Raw genomic sequence first — 22913 nt, forward strand, 5'->3', positions numbered from 1 at the left:
AGGGGTCAATCGGTATATTTAGCCTGAGATTGTGCCAATAGTAGAAAAATATAACACATAGATGCCCATATGAGAATGCAAATACGTATTTTTCGGACTATAAGACGCACCGGACTATAAGACGCACCCCAATTTTCAGAAGGAAAATAGGGAAAAAAATAATAATGTGTCAAATGGGGGTCTATTATGAATGAGTCACCGTAGGAGGCAAAAACAGAAATACTAGCTAAGTCCAGAAAACCAGAGAAGTTGGCAGCTATCGGATTACAGACCCCTGAACCTATCAACAACAACTAGTAGTAGCCGTGGGGGGTTCCTACGGTGCCCTAGACCCCTCGATCACAGCCGGAGAACTACATAGCCTAAAAACAGAAAGGGAAAACTAAACTGCCCCAGAGCAGACCCCAAAGCAATAGGCAGCCCCCAACATATAATGACGGTGAAGCAAGATGAAAAAACACTCACACAGATAGAAAATAGGCTGAGAAAAAGATGGGGCCCAAGCTAACTACAAAGGACAGGATAGAAAAGCTGCTGTCTGTAATCCGCCAAAACCCTATCAAAAGAGCCAACAGCTGATAGGGAAAAAAGCCCTGAAGACGCTAGGCTTCAAAAAGACTATATCAGTACTCAGGTATTTTCTGAAGACAGAGCAAAAAGGAATTCAGCACACCCCAGCAGGGAATGGTAGAAATCCAGAAAAACAAGGAAAAACAAAACCAAAACACAAATGCAAAAATCAGAGCAGAGAACTTAGCTTTTGAGGAGCAGGAATCAGACTGGTCTCCTAGAATCCCTCAGAGAGGTCACCAGCCAGGCAGAAGGGTGTCGGCTGCCTTATATCCAGTCAGCAATTCCCATCAGCCAGTTATTATCATACTGCCCAGATGCTTGGTAATCAGCCTCACTACCTTCCTTCACCAGAAGAGGGAGTTCATCAGACCTCAATGGTGAAGGGGAAAATGAACTCACAACAGTACCTCCCCGTTGAGGAGGGGGTCACCGAACCCTCATCCATGCCACCAGGGCGATCAGGGTGAGCCCGATGAAAGTCACGCACCAATCTTTTGGCATGAATATCAGAAGCAGAGACCCAGGAATTATCCTCCTGACCATAACCATTCCACTTAACCAAATACTGGAGTCTCCGTCTAGCCAGACGGGAATACAGTATCTTCTCTACCTCCTATTCCATGTTACCTTCAACCAATACAGGGTCCAGAGGTGCCACCCCAGGAACTACTGGTTCAACAAACCTCTTCAACAAGGACTTATGAAACACATTATGGATTTTAAATGTGACAGGAAGAGCCAAACGAAAAGAGACCGGATTAATAATCTCCAAAATCTTGTAAGGTCCAATAAATCTAGGCTTAAACTTAGGAGAAGGCACCTTCATAGCGATATTTTTTGATGATAACCAAACCATATCACCAACCTTAAACTGGGGACCAATGGTCCTATGTCGGTTGGAAAACCACTGGGCCTTTTCCTGGGAGAGAGATAACTTATCCACCACTTGGTCCCAGATCTGGTGCATTCTCTCCACCACAGTGTCACCACCTGGGCAGGCAGAAGGCTCCACCTGCCCTGAAGAAAATCGAGGATGAAACCCAAAGTAAAAAAAAAAAGGTGACATCAAAGTGGCAGAACTAGCTCTATTATTTAAAGAAAATTCAGCCAAGGGCAAAAGTGAAACCCAATCATCCTGATCAGCGGAAATAAAACATCTCAAATACGACTCCAAGGTCTGGTTTGTTCTCTCCGTCTGCCCATTGGTCTGAGGGTGAAAAGCAGAGGAGAAGGACAACTGAATTCCCAGCTTGGAACAGAAAGTCCTCCAAAATCTAGATACAAACTGAACTCCTCTGTCAGATACAATGTTCTCAGGAATCCCGTGCAAGCGGACCACCTGTTGAAAAAACAGGGGCACCAACTCAGAGGAAGATGGCAACTTAGGGAGTGGTACAAGATGAACCATCTTAGAGAACCTATCACAAATCACCCAAATAACACTCATTCTCTGAGAGACAGGCATATCAGAGATTAAATCCATTGAAATATGGGTCCATGGCCTCCTGGGGACTGGCAAAGGCATCAACAACCCACTAGAGCGAGAACAAGGTTTAGACCGGGAGCAAGTCCCACAGGACTGCACAAAATTCCTGACATCATGAGACAAGGCGGGGAACCAAAAAGACCGACTCACCAGATCTCTAGTACCAAAAATACCTGGATGACCAGCCAATGCAGAGCAATGAACTTCAGACATCACTCTCTTCTTCCACTGGTCAGGAACATACAACTTCCCACTGGGACAACGCTCAAGTTTGTCCTCCTGGAACCCTTCCAGAGCACGTCTCAAATCGGGCGAGATGGCAGAAAGAACTACCCCTTCGCCCAAGATGGTAGCAGGCTTGGTCACCACAGGAGAATCAGCAAAGAAGCTCCTAGAGAGAGCGTCAGCCTTGACATTCTTAGTGCCAGGAAGAAAAGAGACCACAAAATCAAAACGTGTAAAAAACAAGGCCCACCTAGCCTGTCTAGGGTTCAAGCATTTGGCCGACTCCAGGTAAATCAAATTCTTGTGGTCAGTGAGGACCACGGCTTGATGTTTAGCTCCCGCCAACCAATGTCTCCACTCCTCAAATGCCCATTTCATGGCTAACAGTTCCCGATTCCCCACATCATAGTTACGTTCAGATGGAGAGAACTTTCGGGAGAAGAAAGCACAGGGATTCATTTTAGATGTTACAGGATCCTTTTGGGACAAAACAGCTCCTGCACCAATCTCAGAAGCGTCCACCTCTACCTGGAACGGGAGTGTGACATCAGGTTGCCACAAAACCGGGGCAAAGTGAATCTTCGCTTCAGCTCCTGAAAGGAAGAAACAGCCTCCGGAGACCAATTTAACACATCAGCACCCTTCTTAGTCAAATCAGTCAATGGCTTGGCAATACTAGAAAATTTTGCTATAAGTTTCCGATAAAAATTAGCAAAACCCAAAAACTTCTGGAGGGCCTTCAAAGAAGTGGGCTGAACCCAATCATAAATGGCCTGTACCTTGGCCGGGTCCATTTCAATAGTTGACGGAGACAAAATAAATCCCAAAAATGAAATCCTCTGTACTCCAAAAAGGCATTTAGATCCCTTGACATACAGGGAATTCTCCCTCAAGATCCAGAACACAGTCCGAACATGTTCCACATGAGAATCCCAATCCTTGGAGAAGATCAAAATATCATCCAGATAGATAATCAAAAATTTATCCACAAAGTCTCGGAAAATGTCGTTCATGAAGCACTGGAAGACAGAAGGGGCATTAGTGAGCCCAAAAGGCATCACCAGGTACTCAAAATGTCCCTCCGGAGTATTAAACGCCGTCTTCCATTCATCCCCATGCTTAATGCGGATAAGATTATACGCCCCCTGAGGTCAAGCTTGGTAAACCAGCAAGCACCTTTAATTCTGGAGAATAGATCCGAAATCAGGGGTAACGGATACTGATATTTAATAGTAATTTTGTTGAGGGCACGATAATCAATACAAGGCCTTAATGAACCATCCGTTTTGGCCACGAAAAAAAACCCAGCTTTTAAGGGTGAAGAGGATGGTCTAATATGACCCTTCTCCAACGCCTCCTTAATATAGGATCGCATAGCCTCGTGCTCGGGTACAGATAAATTGAAGAGCCGACCCTTGGGAAATTTACACCCCGGGCTCAGTTCAATTGCACAGTCATAACTCCTATGAGGAGGCAAAGATGCAGACTCATTCTCACTAAATACATCATAAAAATCCGCCAAATAGTCAGGAACATCATACGACTGAGGCGAGGTGGAAAAATCCGGAGCCTCACTAAGGGCACACCGACAACCCCAACTCACCACAGACACAGATTTCCAATCCAAAACTGGATTATGAATTTGCAACCAGGGAAACCCCAGAACAATGGTATCATGCAAATTATGCAACACCAAAAATCTGCAATTTTCTTGAACAATGGTATCATGCAAATTATGCAACACCAAAAATCTGCAATTTTCTTGATGGTCTAGGGCGACCCGCATTACCACCTGGGTCCAAAACTGAGGTTTATTTTTCGCCAAAGGAGTAGCATCAATCCCCCTCAAAGGGATAGGCGTCCGCAGAGGTGTCATTGGAAATCCACAACGTTTAGCAAAATCCAAGTCCATTAGGTTCAGGGCTGCTCCCGAATCCATAAAAGCCTTGGCGGAAAATGTGGACAGGGAGCAGATCAGAGTAATTGCCAGAAGAAACTTAGGTTGAACACCACCCACAGAAAACGTGTGTGCAAAACGTTTCTCTCGTTTAGGACAGACAGAAATAATATGCGAGGCATCTCTACAAAAAAACACAGCTTATTACGCCTTCTGAACTCCTGACGTTGCTCCCTGGACAAAACTCTATCACATTGCATAGGTTCAGACACTTGTTCAATAGGTGGCAACACCTCTCGTGCAGTCCTGCGTTCACGTAAATGCCGATCAACCTGAATGGCTAATGACATAGAATCGTCAAGTCCAGAGGGAACAGGAAATCCCACCATAGTATCTTTTACGGCTTCTGACAAACCCTTCCGAAAGAGAGCTGCCAAGGCATTATGATTCCAGGTAGTAAGGACCGCCCACTTTCGGAATTTTTGACAGTACAATTCTGCAGAATCTCGACCCTGGCTCAATGCCAACAGGGTCTTTTCAGCCTGATCAATAGCATTAGGTTCGTCATACAACAACCCCAAGGCTTGAAAAAATGCGTTCACATTAGTCAGAATAGGATCATCTGGTTTCAAAGAAAACGCTCAATCCTGGGGATCGCCACGCAGCAAAGAGATGACAATTTTAACCTGCTGCGCGGAGCTCCCTGACGAGTTAGGCTTCAAGGCAAAAAATAATTTACAATTATTTTTGAAATTCAAAAATTTAGACCGATCCCCAAAAATCACATCAGGAGTCTTTGGTTCAGCAGCATGTGAATGAGCAAGGTAGGCGGAAATTCCCCGCACTTCCGCAGCGAGCTGCTCCACACGATCAGACAATTGCTTTATCTCCATTGAGAGAAAAAAAAATTCCCCCTACGGCCTCAGATCTAGAGGAAAAAATATACACACTTTTTTTTTTTTTACACAATTCTTTCCTGCTATTGAGTACCCTAGGATCTGCGGTATGGCTGGTGATTCTGTTATGAATGAGTCACCGTAGGAGGCAAAAAAAACAGAAATACTAGCTAAGTCCAGAAAACCAGAGAAGTTGGCAGCTATCGGATTACAGACCCCTGAACCTATCAACAACAACTAGCAGTAGCCGTGGGGGGTTCCTACGGTGCCCTAGACCCCTCGATCACAGCCGGAGAACTACATAGCCTAAAGACAGAAAGGGAAAACTAAACTGCCCCAGAGCAGACCCCAAAGCAATAGGCAGCCCCCAACATATAATGACGGTGAAGCAAGATGAAAAAACACTCACACAGATAGAAAGATAGGCTGAGAAAACGATGGGGCCCAAGCTAACTACAAAGGACAGGATAGAAAAGCTGCTGTCTGTAATCCGCCAAAACCCTATCAAAAGAGATAACAGCTGATAGGGAAAAAAGCACTGAAGACGCTAGGCTTCAAAAAGACTATATCAGTACTCAGGTATTTTCTGAAGACAGAGCAAAAAGGAATTCAGCACACCCCAGCAGGGAATGGCAGAAATCCAGAAAAACAAGGAAAAACAAAACCAAAACACAAATGCAAAAATCAGAGCAGAGAACTTAGCTTTTGAGGAGCAGGAATCAGACTGGTCTCCTAGAATCCCTCAGAGAGGTCACCAGCCAGGCAGAAGGGCGTCGGCTGCCTTATATCCAGTCAGCAATTCCCGTCAGCCAGTCATCATCATCCTGCCCAGATGCTTGGTAATCAGCCTCACTACCTTCCTTCACCAGAAGAGGGAGTTCATCAGACCTCAATGGTGAAGGGGAAAATGAACTCACAACAGGGTTCCATCTTACAGTCCAAATTCAGCTTACCTGGGAAGGGATCCGGCACAGGTGGAGGAGTGGTCACAGGGGTCATTCAGTGGTCCAGGCTGGTGCGGTGGCTCTGTGCTGGGGAAGGTGGGCTGTGCTGGGGCAGCTGGGCTGTGCTGGGGCAGCTCTGCTGGACTGGGGCTGCTGCGCTGTGCTGAGGCAGGTGGGCTGGGGCAGCTGTGCTGGGGCAGGTGGGCTGTGCTGGGGCAGGTGGGCTCTGTGGGGTGAGGGTGGCGGCGGGCTGTGCGCCGCTGCACGGGCAGCGGCTCCGCCGGCATTTCCTCGAAGCACGGAGGCCCCCGCACATCCGTTGCTGGCTGCTGCCCTGTTGCGGTTCAGATCTTGTCCCGAGATCTCGGGAGACGAGATTCAAATCTCGGCAACGAGATCTCGGGACGAGATCTGAACCAGCGCATGCGCCGTCCCCGCACCGGTGGCCATCTTCCCGGCGTCCATGTTCCCGGAGGCCACCACAACATGGTAGCAGCCAGCAACGAATGTGCAGGGGTCTCTGGGCTTCGAGGAAATGCCAGCGGAGCCCCCCACGGAGCACAGAGAGCCGCTACCCCTGCACCGGAGCACAGCCTGCTGCCACCACCGCACCACAGAGCCCCGCGGCACCCGCACCAGCCATGGACGGATGTAAGTATATTGCGACCATAAGACGCACCCCCCCACTTTCCCCAAAATTTTTTGGGGAAAAAAGTGCATCTTATGGTCCGAAAAATACGGTAGGTATATGCTAGCGTGCTATTAAATCTACAGGCTAAAAATATGTATCCATTAAAGAGAGGCAAAGTTTCACATAATATCCCCTGCATTGTAGAAACACAAGATGAAATAAAAACTCCAAATTTATGACGTAAAGTTGCTTGAGAGGAGTGAAGCTCCCAGTTACTAAATGCTAACACTATATGTAACAGTATATCAAAAGTAACATTGACATAAACATGCCTGAATGGTACATCAAGAAATTGCCCAGGTTATTATTACTGTGTTAGTTGCAAGGAATGATAGTTAATATAAGGTGCATATGTATAGTTCTGTGAACATTATATCCTGCCAATAGTCACCATAGCACAAATTGTGAGCCTCAATAAAAGATAATGCAAACAATGCAAGAGAGCTTCATAAAGAGAGGGCATATGACCTGAATGTTGCAGCATGGATGCATAGGTGACACTCAATCCAATGATATTTTTAGCTGATAAGCCTAAAATGTGGTGACAGGTTTCCTTTAAAGAGAATCTGTCACCAGATCAAAAATGGCCAGTTTTCTGTTCATATTTTCTCTCAAAATGCATGCATTGTTATTAATTTCTTAAACCCGCTAGAAGAATATTTAGAATTGAGAGTCCTCAGTGGTTGATACCTTTTAATGTCTAAGGGCTGGAGTCACACACAACGATTGAAAAAAGGTCCGATTTTAACGGTCCGAAATCGCACAAACGTATCTTAACCAGTGATCCGTTTTTGATGCAATTTTTCTTCATCGATGCGATTTTAATCACATGTAAGGATCCGTTTGACATCCGTCTGGCGAGATTTTCTCGCAGGACAGCTAAATGGACATATAATGGAGCCCAATGACAGGTTTCCGCACACAAATGAATTAATAGATCCAGACACATTAAATACACACACATGTATAAAATATATATATATATATATATATATATATATATATATGTCATAGAGACACATTTATATATATATATTTCTAATTCATACATTTCTTCATTGCAGAATAGCCGCTGAAACATTTGCCGGCTTTTGTATAAGCATTCTCCTGCCCGACATGAAATGACACATGGTTTACATATAGTTAACCATTTCATTTCATGTTTTTTTTTTTTTTTATGTCTATCACTATTAATTATATGAGGGTTTGTGGGTAAAATTTTGGAGTTGTAGGGGTTCATTTAAGGGGTTAATTCGTTGTATTAAATTGCTGGGACTCCCGCTGATGTCACTGAGGCTGCAGGGAGTCCCCCCCATAGACTTGCATAGTTGAATCCGATTTGAAAATCGGTGACAATCGCAGCACGCTGCGATTGTCTCGGTCCGAGGATCGGATCCGAAAAAAAATCGCATGATGTGAGCTGCCCCATAGAATAAGATTGGGACGAGTGCAATGCGATTTTTTTATCGCATTGCATTCGTCCGATTTAATCGCTAGTGTGACCCCGGCCTAACTGAAAAGATGGTAACAAATTGCAAGCTTTCGACACTACTCAGGTCTCTTCATAAGGCTAGACTAATACAACATCTGAAGAATCACATTTATACACAAGACAGCACAGAAATAATGCAATAGAAAAGACAAGTGATGTGAAGCAGAATTTTCATTATGGGAGAGGGTTAAACATAAATATTGGAGCAGTTCATAGATAAGGACCGTGAAAGTTTTAATAATATTGGCGGAAACATCAACTTTTTTCCATACAGTGGATGTACCTGTGTAAGGCTGGATTCACATTTGCGGTCGAGTCCGCAGCGTTTCTGCCACATACATCTGCATGCGTCGTGTTTTCCTATCTTTAACATTGTGGACGCAGGTATATGCGTTCGTATGCTTTCGGCCACGTTTCACTACGCATGCGTCATTCTCAGTTTTGAGGCGGGGCGCGGCTAACACAACATGTTGCAATTTTGAAGGCGGCAATTTGCATGCGGCAGGAATGTGTCAAAACAATGCATTAGAGTCTATGAGAACGCATGCATGCGCAAGCACACGCGTTCGCTAGCATATCCGTACGCTAGCATATCCGTACGCATGTTTTTGTCCAGAATAAACCTGTCTAGACACTGGTTAGCCACCCCCCACACAAAGATAGATAAAAAGAGTGACTGGCCAGTCATTGTCCATTACTCTACAGACTGCAAGACATAGTAACATAGTTTTGAAGGCTGAAGGAAGACCTTATGTCCATCTAGTTCAGACTATTTTTAGTGCAGCTGTTCTGCATTGTTGATCCTGGGGAAGGAAAAAAAACCCACAGAGTAGAAGCCAATTTTCTCCATAAGGAAAAAAATTCCTTCCTGACTCCTAAGCTGGGTCAACCATCTACCTATAATATTATGTTATTCGTAACCTTCTATACTGTTACTCACAAGAAAAGCATCCATTCCTTTCTTAAATTCAAGACAAGAGAAGACATCTGTGAAGACACTGAATTGAAGCAAAATGTGAGTATACAACCTATTGTCTGTGTGTCTTTTGAAATTTTACTCTCTGCAGTCTGTAATCTTCTTTCGCTTTCTTTCAGCATTCTTCAGCATGGCCTCTAGCCCTGAGCAGACAGGACAGGATTATGAAGTGAGTAACTTTGCAACTATGGTTGGTAAGTATCACTGAACATATGTGCCAAAATCATTTTTCTTTTATTACAGAACACTTCATCAAGTGCCCAGGATCCAGACCAACAGGAGCAGGAGCAGCAGAGGGAGGCAGAAGTATCGGTGGTCAGACTGCGTGTAAGTTTTTATGTTCTTTTTCTGCCGTGGGGTTTGTTTTTTTTTCTCGGATTTTGGCTGTTTTTCCGTTTTTTGTGTATGGTTTTTTATGTGATTGTGGATAATTATTCTGCTGTGTTTTTTTGTGTTTTTATTTCTTTGATTTTTGCTGTTTTTTCATTTTTTGTTTGTTGTTTAATGTGATTGTGGCTAATTTTTTTGCCGTGGTTTTTTTGTGTTTTTATTCCTTGGATTTTTGCTGTTTATGCTTTTTTTTTGTTTTTTTTATGTGATTGTGCCTAATTTTTCTGCCGTGGTTTTTTGGTGTTTTTAATTCTTGGATTTTTGCTTTTTTTTTTTTTTTTTTTTTAATTTAGTTTGCGATTTTTCCTTGTTTTATCGTGACTTTTTTTTCAATTCTAGGTTCCACAACGGGAGGAGGACTACATAGATAATGACCTCCTCATCTCCCTTGTTTAGGAGAGACTCTCCATGTGGGACACCCGTCATTGTGGCCACTCGCACATGGTGGTGCTTCGGTGGGAGTGGAATGAGGTGACCAAAGAGCTGATGGATGACTGGGACAATGCTACGCCAAGAGCCAGAAAGGACTTTTGTAAGTATTGTAATGTGGTTTGACGCAGCAGTGAACCTGTAAAGGCCGTTAGCACACAACCGTGAGTGATGCGATAAACTCCTGCGACTTTCTTGCATCACACACGGTTGTGTGCTCACTACATAAAGTGCATTGTTTAACCCATTTTTTTATCCCCCTTCACAGTGACCAAAGTCAAAACCCGTTGGCGTTCAATGAAAGATCGTTTCAATATGGACCTCAGACACGAGAACCAGGCTCGCAGTGGCAGTGGAGCAAGGCTCAGGAGGTACAAGTATCATCGTATGCTGGCTTTCCTGAGGCCAGTCCTTGCTCAGAGAATGTAAGTATTTTTGTGTTGGATTCAATTGTGTTGTGTTACCCAATATGATTTTTGCTATTCCATAGGAGTTGGCGTTATAAAATTTATTGTTTTGTGGTACTAATGTTTGCCTTTTCTTTTCACAGCACCTGGAGTAGCATCCTGGAGCCTGGTTCGTCCTCTGGAGCGGTCCCCCAGCGAACAGCCTCGGAGCAGTCCCAGCCAACCACCAGCGATGCAGCAAGTAGGCCGGCGTCTCAAACTGAAGAACAGGCAGCAGGCCCATCAGGTCTTCCCCTGTCCCAGGCCTCCTCCGCCTCTTTTTTAATGTTGGGTCTTCCCGACAGCGGCAGAAGGCCTCGGACAGGACAGTCATGCCCAAGTTTCTACACTTGAGCTTGGTTTTCCAGGATGGCATGAAGTTGATGGTAGATAGACTGGAAAGTGTTAGGAGCCATGTTGACACTTTTCCAGTCTGTCCACCAGCTACTTGACCGTCTGGAAACCGATATACAGAGGCCAGGACATCATTTTTTTTGCGGCCATTGAACGGGGCATGGCAGAAAACCTTACGCCTGAACTTCAGGTGAATGTGATGCAGGCCTGCAATGCTGCATACGTTCAGGCTATGCAGCAGACCCAGACGTACCCGCTGGCATCGGTTTTTCCCACTGTGCCACCACTTACCTGGTTCACAACTCTACAGAGTTCTGCTGCATACCCCTGTATGGCCACCACCATGCCCAGTCCTGCCGCCATCCACTACCGCGCCTCCACCATGCCGAGTGCAGCGGAGAGTCACTCCACCACGCCTACTCCTGCGCGGATTCCCACCGCCACCTTCACCCGAAGTCCTGATCCTGCCCAGCCGTCCACCGACACAAGCACGCAGGTTCCAGAACTTCCAGCTCCATCTAGGACGTCCACCAGCTCACACAGACTGGGTCGTGCTTCATCCACCGCCACCATGCCTTCTCATCCCACCACCCCAAGGAGAAGGACAAGCATCCACCCACCACAAGGGAGACATAAAAAAAGAAACTGGGATCGAGGCGGGAAAGGACACTGTTGCAACCTACACCACCCTCACCTCCCAATGTGTCTGTTATGTCCCTACGTTCTAATGTGTCTCTTCCATCCCATGTTTCCACTCCAAATGTGTCCACCTCCATCCTTGATCTCCCAGACCCCACACATTTTGTAGTCCCTTCCCTTGGCTCTCTTTCAGCATCCACCCCCAGCCAGTCCCCCGTCTGCACACCTCCGTGGTCCGTAACATTTCCCCCTCAGTTTGTAAAAAAAACTAAATTTCTTTGTAAATAAACCTTGTTTTCTTTTCCCCATACCACTATTTGGTTTTTGTCTCTTTCGTCGCCGGCAACATACACCATGTGCCGTCAACACACAAATTGCTGTATACACGCTCTGTTTTTTTCCACCTCATAGTTCAATGAAACACAATTTGTTTTATTTTTTTGGAATTTTCTGTCATGTAAAAGCTATGAGGTGTAAAAGAAACAGAGAGATTATAATATTCAGCCCAAAAAAAGGGGTAAACAACAGAAATGGTCAGGGGTTTGCAATACTCACTTGCCTAGGTTTAAACGCTATTACTGTCAGGATGCTGTATTTTTTGGCATCCTGATTACACACGGGCTGATGAGTAAAATTTTGAGGTACATTTCCTCAATCATCTATTTAGTGTGCATTTATATATGGAAATATAATGCAGACTGAAGAGATGATGGAGATCATGAGAACCAAACATATCACTGACACAGATAACAAGTTAAGTTTAAAGCATGGGAACAAAAACAAAGGAAACAGGTGTTTAAAAAAATTTTTTTATGCAACATCAAAACTTACAGGTAAACTTGGAAAAAAAACATAAAATTACATACCATTTATACATTAAACCAGTGGTCCCCAACCTTTTTTGCACCAGGGACCGGTTTCAAGCAAGACCATTCTTCCATGGCCCGGCAGGGCGGGGATGGAGGTGTGGCAGGGGCGGGGCTTTTGTCATAAGGGGGTGGGGCTATGGACACGGTTGTAGTGTAGCAGTGCATACTTATAATTAAATAACATTTATAATGTGACTCAACTCACCATAGGTTTTGAATGAGTGCTCCATCACCCCCTTCTCCCCATCATTGCCTTCACCCCATCACTCCCTTCTCCCCATCATTGCCTTCACCCCATCACTGCCATCTCTCCATCATTGCCTTCACCCCATCACTGCTGTCTCCCCATCATTGCCTTCACCCCATCACTGCTGTCTCTCCATCATTGCCTTCACCCCATCACTGCTGTCTCTCCATCATTGCCTTCACCCCATCACTGCTGTCTCCCCATCATTGCCTTCACCCCATCACTCCCTTCTCTCCATCATTGCCTTCACCCCATCACTGCCATCTCTCCATCATTGCCTTCACCCCATCACTGCTGTCTCCCCATCATTGCCTTCACCCCATCACTGCTGTCTCTCCATCATTGCCTTCACCCCATCACTGCTGTCTCTCCATCATTGCCTTCACCCCATCACTGCTGTCTCCCCATCATTGCCTTCACCCCATCACTCCCTTCTCTCCATCATTGCCTTCACCCCATCACTGCTGTCTCTCCATCATTGCCTTCACCCCATCACTCCCTTCTCCCCATCATTGCCTTCACCCCATCACTGCCATCTCTCCATCATTGCCTTCACCCCATCACTGCTGTCTCCCCATCATTGCCTTCACCCCATCACTGCTGTCTCTCCATCATTGCCTTCACCCCATCACTGCTGTCTCCCCATCATTGCCTGCACCCCATCACTGCTGTCTCCCCATCATTGCCTTCACCCCATCACTGCTGTCTCTCCATCATTGCCTTCACCCCATCACTGCTGTCTCCCCATCATTGCCTTCACCCCATCACTGCTGTCTCTCCATCATTGCCTGCACCCCATCACTGCTGTCTCTCCATCATTGCCTGCACCCCATCACTGCTGTCTCTCCATCATTGCCTGCACCCCATCACTGCTGTCTCTCCATCACTCCTCTCACGGTCTTCTCCTCATGTCCCCATCTCCTCCAGGGCCAGGCTACACAAACACAGACCAACACACACACACACAGACATACATGTACACACACAGACAGACATACACACACACACACCACCTCTCACCTGCCCGCCGCCCGCGCTTCCTCGCTCTGACACAGCAGCGGCCGCGCTCCTCTCTGTGTCAGTCAGAGACAGGAAGCGCGGGCGGCGGGCAGGAAGCTGGACGCAGTGGACGGGTCCTTGCAGCTCCGCTCCTGCTATTCCCTCTTGCAGGCAGCGGAGCTGCTTGATCGCTCCCTGGCCGTCGCTAAGAACTGCTGCGCGCCGCCCCAGCCCCCGCTACGCCACTGACCGCCCCTGGCTCCCCTTGTGTCCGCGGACCGGCAAGGGCACTGCAGCGGCCCGGTGCTGGGCCGCGGACCGGCGGTTGGGGACCCCTGCATTAAACCATTGCATCTTGCCATGCCACATGTCCAACATCAGAAACAAAGCAGTCCGCGAATGTATCCCTCATTTCGGCAACTTCCCTTGTTGTCCTCAGAGGGTGATGCTGGTATTCTGGCAATGGGCTAGAATCTTAATAAAAAACTAGATGGGCATTTCCTGAAGGAAATACATGGTGCTTGAACAGCGCTGCCAGCTTTAACACATTTAACACTTCGGTAGCCACTTTGGTCACTTGGTAGCCACTTTGACACATTCGGCACCTCGGTAGCCACTTTGGCCACTTGGTAGCCACTTTAGCCATGTTGACACATGCTGCCACTTTGCCTCGGGGGCCACTTTGGCGCTCCGGGCCCCTCAGGGGCCACTTTGGCACATTGGGCTTCTAAAGCCACTTTGGCGTCCGACTGCAGTGATGACGAATCTTGGCACTCCAGCTGTTGGAGAACTAAAACTCACAGCATGCCTCAACTGCTGCCTCAACTGCTGTAGGTTGCAAGGGCATGCTGGGAGTTGTAGTTTTACAACAGCTGGAGTGCCAAGGTTAACCATCACTGGGTGGGGCTTTTCAGAAGCCATTGGTGTGCTGCGCCTTTAAGACCTTGAATCAGCGATCTGTCAGCTTCCATTAGCTAATATGGGTCATGTGTGAAAGTTGCATTTGCATAGCTGCCATCTTTGTAATGTCACTGCACCTGCGCTGTCGCTACATTCCATGTCAGTTGGGGGTCATGGAAAGGTCGCCATTAATTCCTATAAGAAAATTTTTGCTTAAAATGTGATTTTTTTTAAAAAACTACAAATCGGATCGACTCCAAAAAAACATAGCACACCTGTCCCCACCGAGGGCTTCAAAATACCGCCTGAACGGGGTCTCTGCGCCGAGCCGTTCGGGCCACATTAATTGCAGAAAACGGAGTAGAATAAATAGATGTGTATTTCCTGAAGGAAGTAAAGATAGTGCTTTAAAATGGTGCCCGGGCTGCCCCTTTAAGAGAGACTTGCCTGCTGCCCCTGCAAGCCTTTCAACTCAGGATCCGTTTTAACTGTGGGTGCATCCCAGGGGCCACTTTGGCCTGTGGGGCCCCTCAGGGTCCGATTTGGTGGGTGCGACCCCTCAGGATCCGATTCAGTGGCTTGTGCTCCTCAGGGCTTGAATTGGTGGACGGGATGCCTCAGGGTCTGATTTTGTGGCCGAGGCTCCTCAGGGTCTGATTTGGTGGGCGGGGCCCGATTTGGTGGGCGTGGCCCCTCCGAATCCAATTTGGTGGGCGGGGCCCGATCTGGCAGGCGGGTCCCCTCAGGGTCCGATTTGGCGGGCGGGGCCCCTCAGGGTCCGATTTGGTGGGCGGGGCCCCTCAGGGTCTGATTTGGTGGGCGGGGCCCCTCAGGGTCTGATTTTGTGGGCGGGACCCCTCAGGGTCCGATTTTGTGGGCGGGACCCCTCAGGGTCCGATTTTGTGGTTGGGGCCCCATCAGGGTCCGATTTTGTGGCCGGGGCCCCATCAGGGTCCGATTTTGTGACCGGGGCCCATCAGGGTCCGATTTTGTGGCCGAGGCCCTCAGGATCCGATTTTGTTAGGGCCTCTCAGGGTCTGATTTTGTGGCAGGGGCCCCTCAGGGTCCGATTTTGTGGGTGGGGCCCCTCAGGGTCTGATTTTGTGGGGGGAGCCCCTCTGGGTAAAATTTGGAGGCTGGGGTCGCTCAGCCTCCGATTTGGAGGCCTGGGTCGATGAGCTTCCGATTTGGAGGCCGGGGTGGCTCAGCCTCCGATTTGGAGGCCGGGGTGGCTCAGTCTCCGATTTGGAGGCCGGGGTGGCTCAGCCTCCGATTTGGAGGCCGGCGTCGATCAGCCTCCGATTTGGAGGCCTGGGTGGCTCAGCTTTCGATTTGGCGTGTCGGCCCTTTAAGACTCATTTCGGTGCGCCAGCCCTTTAAGAGCTAGTTTGGCTCACTGGGCTTCTTCTAAATCCACTTTGGCGGACATTCTCTCTCAGGGGCATGTGTCATGTTATGAAGCTAGATTTGCATTTGTGTTGTGGGTTTCGCTTTAAGAGCTGATATTATGTGGCAGAAGCTCTGTCCTGGGGGTCAAGTGAAGTTCGCAGGTGTTGGCATAGTAACTGGGTGTGCCTGCGCATATCAATGAGCTTAACTGCCATTTCAATAGCCTCAGGGCACGTTTTGCCATTTCCCATTGAAAAGCATTGAGACAGTGCTTTCCAATGACGGGAAAAAAAATTTTCAAACGCAAATTGCGCAAAAACTACAAATCCGATCAACACGAAAAATACTTAGCACACCTCTCGTGGACGCTGGCTTCGAAATGACACCTCATCGAAGTCTGTGCGTGTAGCGGTTCGGGCCGTATTAATTGCGGAAATCAACTTAATAATAACTAGATGTGTATTTCCTAAAGGAAGTACAGATAGTGGTTTGAAATGGTGCCCGGGCTGCCCCTTTAAGAGAGACTTGCCTGCTGCCCCTGCAAGACTTTCAACTCAGGATCCATTTTAACTGTGAGTGCCTCTCAGGGGCCACTTTGGCCTCAGGGTCTGATTTGGTTGGTGGGACCCCTCAGGATCTGATTCCTTGGCCTGGGCTCCTCAGGGCTTGAATTGTTGGCGGGGATCCCTCAGGCTCTGATTTTGTGGGTGGGGCCCTTTAGGCCCTGATTTTGTAGCCGGGGCTCATCAGGGTCCGGATTTTGTGGTTGGGGCCCCTCAGGTTCCGACTTTGTGGGCGGGGCCCCTCAGGGTCCGATTTGGCGGGCGGGTCCCCTCAGGGTCCGATTTTGGCGGGCGGGGCCCCTCAGGGTCCGATTTGGTGGCCGGGGCCCCTCAGGGTCCGATTTTGTGGTTGGGGCCCCTCAGGGTCTGGTTTTGTGGTTGGGGCCCCTCAGGTCTGATTTTGTGGCCGGTGCCCCTCAGGGTCCGGTTTTCAGGGTCCGATTTCGTGGCCGGGTCCACTCAGGGTCCGATTTTGTGGGTGGGGCCCCTTAGGGTCTGATTTTGTGGGTGGAGAACCCTGGGTCCATTTTGGTGGGCGGGGACTCTCAGAGTTCAATTTGGTGAGCGGGGTCCGATTTGGTGAGCGGTGCCCCTCAGGATCCGATTTGGTGGGCTGGGCCCCTCAAGGTCTGACTTGGTGGGTGGGGCCCCTCAGGGTCCGATTTGGTGGGCGGGGGCCATTCTGGGTCTGATTTGGTGGGCGGGGCCATTCAGGGTCCGATTTGGTGGGTGGGGCCCCTCAGTGTCTGATTTTGTGGCCGGGGCCCCTTAGGGAACGATTTTGTGGCCGGGGCCCCTTAGGGAACGATTTTGTGGCCGGGGCCCCACAGGGTCTGATTTTGTGGGTGGGGCCCCTCAGGGTCCGATATTGTGTCCGGAGCCCCTCAGGGTCTGATTTTCTGGTTGGGGCCTTTCAGAATCCGATTTGGTGGGCGGGGCCTCTCAGGGTCCGATTTGGTGAGCGAGGCCCCTCAGGGTCCAATTTGGCAGGCGGGGCCCCTCAGGGTCCGATTTGGTGGGCGGGGCCCCTCAGGGTCCGATTTGGTGGGCGGGGCCCCTCAGGGTCCGATATGGAGGGCGGGGGCGCACTTTGGCGCAAATTCTCTCTCAGGGGCATGCGTCATGTGATGAAGCTAGATTTGCATTTGTGCTGTGGGTTTCGCTTTAAGAGCTGATATTATGTGGCAGAAGCTGTGTCCTGGGGGCATCATGTGACGTTCGTAGGCGTTGGCATAGTAACTGGGTGTGCCTGCGCATATCAATGAGCTTTACTGCCATTTCAATCGCCTCAGGGCACGTTTTAAGTTTCCCATTCAAATGCATTGAGACAGTGCATTCCAATGATGGGAAAAACATTTTTCAAACGCAAATTGCCCAAAAACTACAAATCCTATCGACACGAAAAATACTTAGCACACCTCTCGTGGACGCTGGCTTCGAAACGACACCTCAACGGAGCCTGTGCGTGTAGCGGTTCGAGCCGTATTAATTGCGGAAATCAACTTAATAATAATTAGAAGAACTAGATGTGTATTTCCTGAAGGAAGTACATATAGTGCTTTGAAATGGAGCCCGGGCTGCCCCTTTAAGAGAGACTTGCCTGCTGCCCCTGCAAGACTTTCAACTCAGGATCCGTTTTAACTGTGGGTGACTCTCAGGGGCTACTTTGGCCTTTGGGGGCCCCTCAGGATCTGATTTGGTGGGTGGGGCCCCTCAGGATCTGATTTGGTGGGTGGGGCCCCTCAGGATCCGATTCGGTGGCCTGGACTCCTCAGGGCTTGAATTGGTGGATGGGATCCCTCAGGGTCTGATTTTGTGGCCGGGGCCTCTTGGTCCGATTTTGTGGGCAGAGCCCCTCTGGAACCAATTTGGTGGACGGGGCCACTCTGGGTCCAATTTGGTGGACGGGGCCACTCTGGGTCCAATTTGGTGGACGGGGCCACTCTGGCTCCTATTTAGTGGGCGGGGCCACTCTGGCTCCTATTTGGTGAACGGGATCACTCTGGGTCCTATTTGGTGGGCGGGGCCACTCTGGGTCCTATTTGGTGGGCGGGGCCACTCTGGGTCCTATTTGGTGGGCGGGGCCACTCTAGGATTTAGAATGTTAGAACTATACTATACAGTTATGGCCAAAATTATTGACACAATTTTGTCAGATAATACTCAGTTTCTTCCTGAAAATTATTGCAAACACAAATTCTTTGGTATTATCTTCATTTAATTTGTCTTAAATGAAAAAACACAAAAAGAACTGTCCTAAAGCCAAATTGGATATAATTCCACACCAAACATAAAAAAGAGGGTGGACAAAAGTATTGGCACTGCTTGAAAAATCATGTGATGCTTCTCTAATTTGTGTAACTAACAGCACCTGTAACTTACCTGTGGCACCTAACAGGTGTTGGCAATAACTAAATCACACTTGCAGCTAGTTGACATGGATTAAAGTTGACTCAACCTCTGTCCTGTGTCCTTGTGTGTACCACATTGAGCATGGAGAAATGAAAGAAGACCAAAGAACTGTCTGAGGACTTGAGAAACCAAATTGTGAGGAAGCATGAGCAATCTCAAGGCTACAAGTTCATCTCCAAAGACCTGAATGTTCCTGTGTCTACCTTGCGCAGTGTCATCAAGAAGTTTAAAGCCCATGGCACTGTGGCTAACCTCCCTAGATTTGGACGGAAAAGAAAAATTGACAAGAGATTTCAATGCAAGATTGTGCGGATGTTGGATAAAGAACCTCGACTAACATCCAAACAAGTTCAAGCTGCCCTGCAGTCCGAGGGTACAACAGTGTCAACCCGTACTATCCGTCGGCGTCTGAATGAAAAGGGACTGTATGGTAGGAGACCCAGGAAGACCCCACTTCTTACCCCGAGACATAAAAAAGCCAGGCTGGAGTTTTCTTACCTGAAAAAGCCTAAAACGTTTTGGAAGAATGTTCTCTGGTCAGATGAGACAAAAGTAGAGCTTTTTGGGCAAAGGCATCAACATAGAGTTTACAGGAGAAAAAAAAGAGGCATTCAAAGAAAAAGACACGGTCCCTACGGTCAAACATGGCGGAGGTTCCCTGATGTTTTGGGGTTGCTTTGCTGCCTCTGCCACTGGACTGCTTGACCGTGTGCATGGCATTATGAAGTCTGAAAACTACCAACAAATTTTGCAGCATAATGTAGGGCCCAGTGTGAGAAAGCTGGGTCTCCCTCAGAGGTCATGGGTCTTCCAGCAGGACAATGACCCAAAACACACTTCAAAAAGCACTAGAAAATGGTTTGAGAGAAAGCACTGGATACTTCTAAGGTGGCCAGCAATGAGTCCAGACCTGAATCCCATAGAACACTTGTGGAGAGATCTAAAAATGGCAGTTTGGAGAAGGCACCCTTCAAATATCAGGGACCTGGAGCAATTTGCCAAAGAAGAATGGTCCAAAATTCCAGCAGAGCATTGTAAGAAACTCATTGATGGTTACCGGAAGCGGTTGGTCGCAGTTATTTTGGCTAAAGGTTGTGCAACCAAGTATTAGGCTGAGGGTGTCAATACTTTTGTCTGGCTCATTTTTTGAGTTTTCTGTGAAATGATCAAGGTTTTAGTTTTTGCTTCATTCTCTTGTGTTTTTTCATTTAAGACAAATTAAATGAAGATAATACCAAAGAATTTGTGATTGCAATCATTTTCAGGAAGAAACTGAGTACTATCTGACAAAATTGCAGGGGTGTCAATACTTTTGGCCACAACTGTATATATTATCACACCGGATGGGTTTTAAGGATGATTTTACATATAAACACACGCCTCCCCCTCGCTTATTTGTACGGTCATTTCTGAACAGACTATAGCCCTGTAAATTAACCGCCCAGTCATGGCTCTCATCCAGCCATGTCTCAGATATCCCCATCATGTCATAATTCTTTTTCGCTTTCCTCTTCTGCCCCTGAGAGAATGTCTGTGGATGCGTTTTTTGAAGCCTTAGGGCTTATTTATGATGAGCCTGATAGAGTGCGGTTGGCTGAGGAGAAGGTGATGAGTGTCTGTCAGGGGGAGCACTCGGCCGAATGGTTCTGTACTGAATTCAGACATTGGGCAGCCGAGATTTCCTGGAGTGATGCCGCCCTTTGGGGGCTGTTCCACAGAGGCCTGTGTGAACGTCTGAAGGATGCTTTGGCACTTCATCCTCCGCCTGACTCCCTGGAGGATGCCATGATCCAAGCGGTTCGCATGGATCGCAGGCTGTGGGCTAGAGGCATTATGCAACGGGAAACACCATTATTCTTCAGTGGAGATGAGACCCAGACTCTTCCTATGGCTATGGAGGTGAGCGCTGTCACCTGTGACAGAAAGGAAAGAAGACGCCGCCAGGAAAAGCAGTTGTGCTTCTATTGTGGGAAATCTGGACATTGGAAGGACTGCCCCTCCTGTCCGTCATCCTCCAAGATGGCAGGAAACGACTAGGTCTGGGTAGTAGTCGAGGAGGCTACCCAGACCTTTAGGTACAATTTGTCGTGATGCTGGTTACGAGGGCAAGAGTGGACCCACTGGACCGTGACGCCGAACTCTCCCCGAGTGAGCGCACCAGGTGGACCGACCCCTATGCAGGGAACGTTTGGGAGCAGGCTCAGGAAGCTCAAAGGTCCCGGCGGCCAGGACCAGGGGTCGGCTCAAGAGGGTGAGCAGCGGAGAGGAGGATGAGAGATCCAGGGTAACCAGGGTCCAGGGAATGGAGGTTGTTGCGGAAGGGTGAAGGAGAGCAGCGGGAACCAGACGGAAGCAGGACACAGGGAGCTGTGAAAGGAAGACACAGGAGGGTTAGCAGGGAGACATAGGCTGAAGCAAGAAGAGGAAGAGCGAGCGAGAGCTGGGGACCAGCAAGAGCAAGCAGGGCCTGAACGCAGCGAGGAGAACTCGATAGTCAGGCGCCTCCCCTAAGGGAGGGCGGCCTGAAATACCTGATGGTATCCCCCGATTGGCCAGGCGGTGGGTCTGGATCAGGTCAGGTCAGCGGGAGGCCATACAGCAGGGACGCGCGGTCAGGCCCCCCGGCGTGTGCGCAGAGGCACAGTGCGCGCGGCCGAGGGCAGAGGAGGAGCACGCCGGGAGGCCGCCCGCCGGAACGGAGGGTGACTGGAGGTGCGCGCTGGGAGCGAGAGGCAGGAGGAACCCGGACCGGAGGCAGAAGCAGCGGCGGTGAGTATGGGGATGGCAGGGACAGCGGGACCCATTGTGGCGGTGCTAACAGTACCTCCTCCCTTACACCCCCCTCTACTGTGTCTGGAAAGGAACCTCTTAAGAATACGTGGAGTATTGATGTTCTCGGATGGTTCCCAAGACCTCTCCTCGGGACCGAAACCCTCCCAGTCGATGAGAAAAAATGTTTTACCTCTTACCCTTCTCAAGGCCAAAATATCTCTCACCTCAAAAACATCATCAGAGCTGACTGGTGGAGAAGAGTTTGGAGCTGGGTGGAAACGATTCAGGACAACTGGCTTAAGGAGAGAGACATGGAAGGTGCTGGGAACTCGGAGCGAGGCGGGCAACTCCAGCCGGTAGGACACGTTGTTGATGCGTCTGAGAATCTTGAAAGGCCCAATGTAGCGGGGTCCAAGCTTGTAAGACGGGAGCTTTAGCCTAATATACTTGGCCGACAGCCAAACTTGTCCCGGGAGGTAAGTCGGGGAGTCCAAGCGCCTCTTGTCAGCATGTCTCTTCATGCGCTCCCCGGACTTCTTGAGAGCTTCTTTAGTCTCGGACCAGACCTTGGAGAATTCTATGGCCAGGGAATCCGCTGCAGGCACACCGGAAGCAGTGGATATTGGCAGTGGAATACCAGGATGCATCCCAAACACTACAAAAAATGGAGACTTAGCTGAGGACTCGCTGGAATGATTATTGTAGGAGAATTCTGCCCAGGGGAGGAGATGGACCCAGTTATCCTGGTGCGCATTCGAGAACAGGCATAAATATGATGCTAGCACCTGATTGACACGCTCCACTTGCCCGTTGGACTGAGGGTGGTAGGCGGAAGAAAAGTCCAATCTGACCTCCAGAAGTTTGCATAAGGCTCTCCAAAATCGAGAAGTGAATTGTACACCACGATCCGAGACAATATGCTGCGGGAAGCCGTAAAGGCGGAAGACATGCTGGATAAAAATCTTCGCCAACTCTGGAGCAGAGGGCAGTGCTGGAAGAGGAACAAAATGGGCCATCTTTGAGAAGCGATCGACTGCCACCAGGATAGTCGTACATCCGGAAGAGTTAGGCAAATCGGTGACGAAATCCAATGCTATATGTTGCCACGGAACCGAGGGGATCGGCAAAGGAAGCAGAAGACCGGAGGGTGGCCGTCTGGGAACTTTGACTTTGGCACACGAGGAACAAGACGCCGTGAAGTCAGTTACATCCTGACGAAGTGAAGGCCACAAATAGAAACGAGCAGTGAAGTCCAGTGTCTTCTTGACTCCGACATGCCCGGAAAGTTTAGAGGAATGTCTCCAATGCAGCACCTCTATTCTGT

The 22913-nt window shown here is 48.7% G+C and overlaps 1 protein-coding gene and 1 long non-coding RNA gene across 3 annotated transcripts in view; one reads left to right on the forward strand and one right to left on the reverse strand.

Annotated features, from left to right (window-relative positions):
* Positions 1-22913, reverse strand: part of ECHS1 (enoyl-CoA hydratase, short chain 1) — a 329387-nt gene that overhangs the window by 110051 nt on the left and 196423 nt on the right. The gene's annotated exons all lie outside the window — the stretch shown is intronic.
* Positions 1-22913, forward strand: part of LOC141098482 (uncharacterized) — an 85425-nt gene that overhangs the window by 24459 nt on the left and 38053 nt on the right. The window lies entirely within an intron of this gene.

Source organism: Dendrobates tinctorius, unplaced genomic scaffold, assembly GCF_039654945.1.
Source record: "Dendrobates tinctorius isolate UK_male_01 unplaced genomic scaffold, ASM3965494v1 ptg000092l, whole genome shotgun sequence".
Lineage (NCBI taxonomy): Eukaryota > Metazoa > Chordata > Amphibia > Anura > Dendrobatidae > Dendrobates > Dendrobates tinctorius.